A 7,248-nucleotide genomic window follows, 5' to 3' on the forward strand; every position below is an offset into this window, starting at 1 on the left:
GCCAATCAGAGCAGACTATGTAGGCGCATAGCAAGGAGCATATTTTTATATTATGAGACAATTTGCAATTGGTTTTGATTTTTTATTATTTGTGGCTTTTGAGTTATTTTGCTTTAATTCAGCAGGTCTATAGTTTGCAATTTTAGCATTCTGGTTTCTAGGATCCATATTACCCTAGCAACCATGCACTGATTTGAATAAGAGACTGGAATATAAATAGTAGATGGCCTGACTAGAAAGATGAGTAATAAAAAGTAGCAATAACAATACATTTGTAGCCTTTGTTTGTAGATGGGGTCAATGAGACCCATTTGAAAGTAGAAAACAGTCAGAAGACAAAGGCAAATAATTCAACTATAAAAAATGAAAGTCAGTTAAAAAGTTGCTTAGAATTAGCCATTCTATAATATACATAAGAATTAATTTAAAGTTGAACTGCCCCTTTAAAAGGTCACTTTATAGAGGGCACTGGTATTCTACTATTTGCTCTATTGAGTCAAACAGAATAGTAACAGCACATATAAAGCTGTACCATAAGCAGTCTTAGGTCATCTAACCTGTTGTTGTTCCTATACTTCTAGTTTTTTGAGAGCTGTGATTGGAAGTTTATATTGAGAGCATATAAGAAATCTAAAAAAAACAAACATTTGCCAAAAAAAGAACTCCCATTACATTTAATGAGAAGCATTTTCTGACAATTCATTAACTTATATTACATCGTGTTTCCCGAGAGTACTACAAAATGTCACGTCTGCTATTGTCATAATGCTGATTCAATGACTTATCTAGTGATAGCCTCAGTCTTTTATTACTGTACTGCAATGAGAGCAGATCTTTATTGTGACTGTGGATATGTAGCTCTGTGTTTAACTGTTCTGGCTACTAACACAATTACCTTAGCAAGCCTCACCTATACTGAGGTATGTTAAGTCACACACACAAATCGTGCCTTTAATACAACATTAGGGAGGCGGAGAATTTACTTTCTATAATTTAGTATACTATATGGATAGTCTGTTCAGTCCTGTGCTTCATCTTCAATCCCGAGCAACACAATCACCTTACAACAACCTCTCATTCTTCAGCAGGACCTTCCACCAGTTGCTCAGCTCTAAACCATGTGAAAGATTTTATAATGATTGATTTCAACGTGATATTGTTCAGTATTATGAAAGACACATCTAACTTTATGGACTATAATAGCACATGACTAATGCAGTCTCTTTCTTAATTTGTGCATTACTCACAGACATGAGTGAGCTCATCAAACACCAGTTGTGCAAACAAGATAATCCAGCAATTCTAGATTGGAGACATTCCAAGACTCTACTTAAAAAGGGCACTATGTACTAACTGCTTAATGGCTCTTAGTTAGCAGAGAAATAAATATGATGGCATGTCTATAGGTACAGGCTATGAGTAAACCTAAGTGGTTCTTATTCTAATTCAGTGCATGTGCCATAGCTTGCCACATTTGGTTGGTGACTATTAAATGACTTTCAGCTAAGCTCCTGGACCTTTAGACCATACTTCATATAACACTACTAGAGGCCTATGCGAAGTGACTGCTCAGCTTCACCTAGGTTAGGAATGCTTTTATAGACTCTTGTTAAGATTCAGGCATAATCAACCAGGCAAATATAAAGAAAAAAATAAACTTACAGTGCTTCTTTTTATGTGTTCAAAGGAAAACTATACCCCAGAACAATGTATTTCTCTATAAAAATATATTGCATAAAACAGCTCATATGTAAAACCCTGCTTCATGTAAATAACCCATTTTCATAATAACATACTTGTTAGTACTATGTGCCATTGGGTAATCCTAAATATAAAATTGCCATTTTAAACAATAAGGACCCTGGGATCCTTGGATTCATAGTGCAAACAAACAAACCAAACAAACAAACCATACATGTTAGGTCACATGAGCCAATTAACAGACACGGTTCTGTGTTTTAATCCCATACTTCTTCCTGTTACAGTTAGAGCTGCATTATTTCTGGTCAGGTGATCTCTGAGGCAGCACAGAAAATATAATAAAATGGCAGCTAAAGGGAAAAGATGTAAAAGGGCAATATTTAATTAAATATATACTCCAGTTTGGTAAGATTCTTTAATACTCCACTTAATATAATGTAAACTATCTGTTTACACTATAAGTATTCATTTTGGGGGTAAAGTTTTCCTTTAAATCCCAGATTATACTGGGTTATATTAAAATGGGGTAGTGAATATGAATATGAAAATATTTTATTGTGAAAATACCAGGCTACCTTTACAATCATACAGTATGCTCCAAATTGTTGATATCATAGTAAATCAATAAGATGTATAATAATAAGAAATATAACTTCAGATCTATCTAATCACAGTGGGCATTTATTCCTACAACATTTGGAATTCTTCATACTTCGTCTGATATATGTCAATTATTCACTCCTGTAGCCCACTCTGAGAAAAACTGTGCCCCCAGGCAAAGCCAAAGCCCAGCATCTTGGTCTCAGATTGCTGGCAAAATAAAGTGTGCCGTTCAACAGTTAGGCTGTGAATATTTTCTTAAAGGTGTAGGTCACCTTTAAGTCAATTTTTAGTATGTTATAGAATGGTCAGTTGTTTGCAATATTTCAGTTGGTCTTCATTTTTTATTTCTTATAGTTTCTAAATGATTAACCCTTCCTTTCTGACTCTTTCCAGCTTTCCAATGGGGTCAGTGATCACTGTTGCCAAAAACTATTGTTCTGTGAGTCTAAGGTGTTATTGGTTTACTACTTTTTATTCCTTATCTTTCTATACAGGCCCTTTCCTATTCATATTGCAATATCTCATGCACTCAGAATAGATAGAACCAGCGCACACCCTTATTCAGCTCAGCCTGGTGCACAGTCTTAGAGGCTCTGGCAACCTCACATCTGCTATAGAACAAGAGAAGATCGGCACACAGGCATTCAAATTACAGGGTATACCTGCTTGTTTATTTGTGCGGAATGCAACATTTCGGGGTCACGCATGCTTGACAAAGGGGCGTGACCCCGAAACGTTGCATTCCGCACAAATTAACGAGCAGGTATACCCTGTAATTTGAATGCCTGTGTGCCGATCTTCTCTTGTTCTATAATATCTCATGCACGGCACTGCTTGGTTACTAGGATTATTTGGACTTGGATTTTCATTTATAATCATTTATAAACCACAGGAAAAAAAAGTGAAGACCAACTTGTCTCAGAATATCAATTTTAACGTCACACTAAAGGTTAACTTTAAGTTGAATAACACTTTACTTAAACAGAGTGCAACATATGGAGAGGCTCAAATTTACATTAAAAACAAGCCATATCAGTACAATTCCTTTTAATGTAGTAGCAGTAGTTAACACCAGCTCTTGTGGTGTTAAACAGTAAGAAATGCTTTTATGGCTCCTGACATTTACACAATTTACTACCTGCTAGTGGAAAGAATCTTGCTTTGTTGCTAGGAAACAGCCTAATATAGTCCTAATTGGCAACATATTAGAATTCAATCTGGAATATTGCACCCCAGCCCATTGTTCACTGCAGTGGTTGTTAATCTTTGATTATTAAGCAACCCCTAATTTATCCAATTATTTCATTAACTGCAGTCATGCATAAATAATGTAACGTAAGTTGAAAGATAATTTATCTATAAATGTGACATGCTGACAATATCAGAAGTTGAACAACACAATATTCAAAGTGCGCTCTGCAAGCAAAATGCTATAATTGTCCCTTTCCACCTTTGTATGGGATAACATTCTGGCGGTCCAGCAGCAGGACATAGCAGTATAGTCAATGGCAGGTATGAAAAGCTGGCCAAGAGTTTACTATAAACAAAAAATAATATACAGAACAAATGGCAAGCAGCAATGCCTGCATGACTATGGAGCCGAGGACAATAAATGCAGCTGGAGACAGCATACTTTTTTATTTTCACCCATAACTGGTGTAGTATTTTGGTTGTTGCTTCAGCCAAATATACCATGGTAGATGTTAAAGCCTAATTATTTCTGTTAAGCCTGTTTTTCACATTTGTGTCTTAGCATTCCCTGCTCTACTCTTATAGCACAAACAAATAAGCAACATTCAGTTGAGCTGTCTAATATATCCAATCTACCTAAGTGCTTAAGTGCTACCTTATGTGCTTTTCAACAGGTGGTAACTACAAGGTCCCTGAGACCTTATGTACTTGCATTTAGCACCTGCTCTACCCGGGTTAAATTAGACCCCCTATATCCATGTCACTGCTGAGGTTATTCTATTAGAATGAGTGTTGCATTAACTTAGTTGCATACCTGCACATGGAATGCCCTAAGCACATACTGTAGATGTCAGTGCTTCTTAGAGAAAGAAGAGAAATATCAGCTGCAGCAATTGCTGGACTAGCAGCAGGGGATTTTTTTTTTTGTTCTTCCTTTAATTGCAGTTCAATAGTAACAGCAGACATACAAATCTGGTCAGTTAACTCTATGTACAGGCAGACATGGTGAAACTGAGCATTATGGCTTTTCAAATAAGACATAGTTACGAAACTCCACAGCTGACAGATTGTTAATAGTATAAGGTGAGTGGATTAACTGCAACAGAGCAGTGTACAGGTATTATACATTTTGCCTTGTGTTTATCAATTACTCTTCAAAAATTTTACTATTTAATCTATTACAGGATCTTGCTTGAGAATCCAAGCCAGGAAGCAATTTTTTTTCTCAAAGGACTTTGGGGGTAGGCTTCTACTGCTTACTTGTCTCATACTCAAATATGGGATTGGGGGATTCCAGAATAGTTTCTTTTAGGGTACCTTCTACAATAAAAGTAGGTAGGTATCCATTTTCAAAGAGAGCACCTTCAGTCACTGAATAGCACTAGTATCACTTAGAGAGGGGGGATCAATGGGATGCACACATCATCTCTCCAGTTATAAAATAGTCAACTTTTAAAAACATGATGTTTGTAACATTTGCTGTATGAATAATTTTTTTTTTATGGATGTCTGTTTACTGTTAGTAGGCAGTGTCAGACTGGGACACCAGGGGCCCACCCAAAAACCTTAGACCAGGGGCCCACCAAAGAACCATAGACCAGGGGCCCACTCTCAGTACGATTATTCTTCTCCTCACTCAAACTCTATTCTCCTAGTCTCTATTCTTTACATACTATAATCTATTATTCCATCTATTTAGCCTCTTTGTTCTCAAAGAAATATGAAATGGCCATGAAATAGGCCAAATCTTTAGCAGCACAAGGGCCCCCCTGACACCTGGGCCCACCGGGAGTTTTCCTGGTATCCCGGTGGGCCAGTCCGACACTGTTAGTAGGTGTACAAGACAGAACATCCCTGGTATTCAAATAAATGAACAAACTGCATGGAATTTACATGGTATTGTAATTCTGCCCATTCTCGTCTACTTCTCTCGGGCCTCTACTTTTCTTTGGAACTCTGCTTTGAACTGTCAGACTTTCTCCTTCTTTCTCCTTCTTTCCAAAGTTTCAACCTCTCCTTAGAGACCCACCTGTTTAAAGAAGTTTATTCACTGTACCTTGATCAATCATTGCTGTATCATAAATAACAAAATTGTTTCTAATCCTAATGTTTCAATTGTAACCTAACCTTTAGGGGTCCGTTTACAAAAGTGCGTTAAAACAATTTATAGACAGAATTTTCGCCAAATATGTTATCGCCAGTTTACTAACCTGCGGTAAATATAAATTTGCAAATTTTCTTGCGCAAGAATAATTATTCGCTAGTTATCGCATTCGCTGAAAATAACGCTACGTACACATTAACGCCTGGTTTACTAAACAGCGAAATGTGCTATAGACAAAATTAACGCCAGAATATTCGCAAGCTTTTACCGCCACCTATGTAGTGGCGTAAAAGTGTTTTTTTCGCCAGAAAATTCTCAAGGGGCAGGAAATATCCCATAATAATGGTTTTTTTTACCCATAATTCTTTGCTGACAGGAGACAGATCTGTAGCTATTGCTGACAGGATGTTTTGGCTTCTGCTTCTATCTGGTGCAATAGCAGCAGTTTCAGCTCAGAGTTGTATTATTGGCAGCGGGCATCACAGTCCAAGGATTCATCAGCCTCTACGCTTTTTTGGTTTCATTGTGATTGGCTACATTAAACTGTGCATTTCTATGAAGCAAAGAGATTGACTGGTATGATTTCTTGTTCATCTGATTCTATTGGCAGAAGGGTTTATATGATGCAGACATGTTTGATTGGTGTTACTCTGGTAATGTTGTTGGATGGTATAATCATCAGTCAATAAAGTTTATAAGTTTTGAAGATGCATTTCTGGCCATAAATGTCACAGTAAAAATTTGCCATAATAACCGCCATAAAACAAGACTATTTTATAGCATAAATATTCGCAAAAAGTTAATTTTTCGCCAGAAAATTCGCAACTCGCTAAAATTACCACTAACGTAAGCTGGTTCCTTAACGTAAGTTCCTTAACCGCAAGTGATCGCAATGACTTCTGAGCGCATCGCTGTTTAGTAAACTTAGTCGCTGCGAATATTCTGGCGTAAAAATATTCTCAGCGATAACATGCGGAAACTTAAAGTCAGATTTACCGCACTTTAGTAAACGGACCCCTTAGTTTGTAAACTCTCGCGTGTAGGGCCCTCTAATCCTTTTGTACTCTGTAAACCCTTGTTTGATATTCATCATTTATTCCCTGTTTGTTATAAACTAAGGTAAAGCACTGCATAACGTTTTGGCACTATATAAATAAATCATGATGAAATGTAGCCAATGTTATAGAACACTGACACCTGCTGTTGTTAGCATGCAATTGCGCTTCTTGAACAAATACTTGTAAATCTTCCTACACTTGATATATTAAAAGGGTCCTACACTAAAAAAGTTTCTTTGCATAATGAAAGGTTTTGTTTTGAACTTAACCCCAGGCCAATGTTTCTCATAGTTATTATTCTGTTTGACCACTATCAATCTCCTACTGATGGATAAGATCAGACTATATTGAATGAATATTAATACCCATTAATTTTTATTTGAAAGGCAATGCACCCTGTCTTTTTAATACAATTGTTTAATTCATGTTTATTACTTGTTATCCATTCTTGTCATATGTATGTTCATAATACTCACTAGTGTAACCACGGTGCTGCTCTGCTTACATATAGCAAAGTTGTCAGTTGTCCTCATTTCCTGAGATCTTACATAAAAAAAATACATTCTCATTGTCTGCTTTTAGTACATGTAG

This window comes from Xenopus laevis, chromosome 6L (assembly GCF_017654675.1).
Source record: "Xenopus laevis strain J_2021 chromosome 6L, Xenopus_laevis_v10.1, whole genome shotgun sequence".
In the NCBI taxonomy this organism is placed as follows: Eukaryota; Metazoa; Chordata; class Amphibia; order Anura; family Pipidae; genus Xenopus; species Xenopus laevis.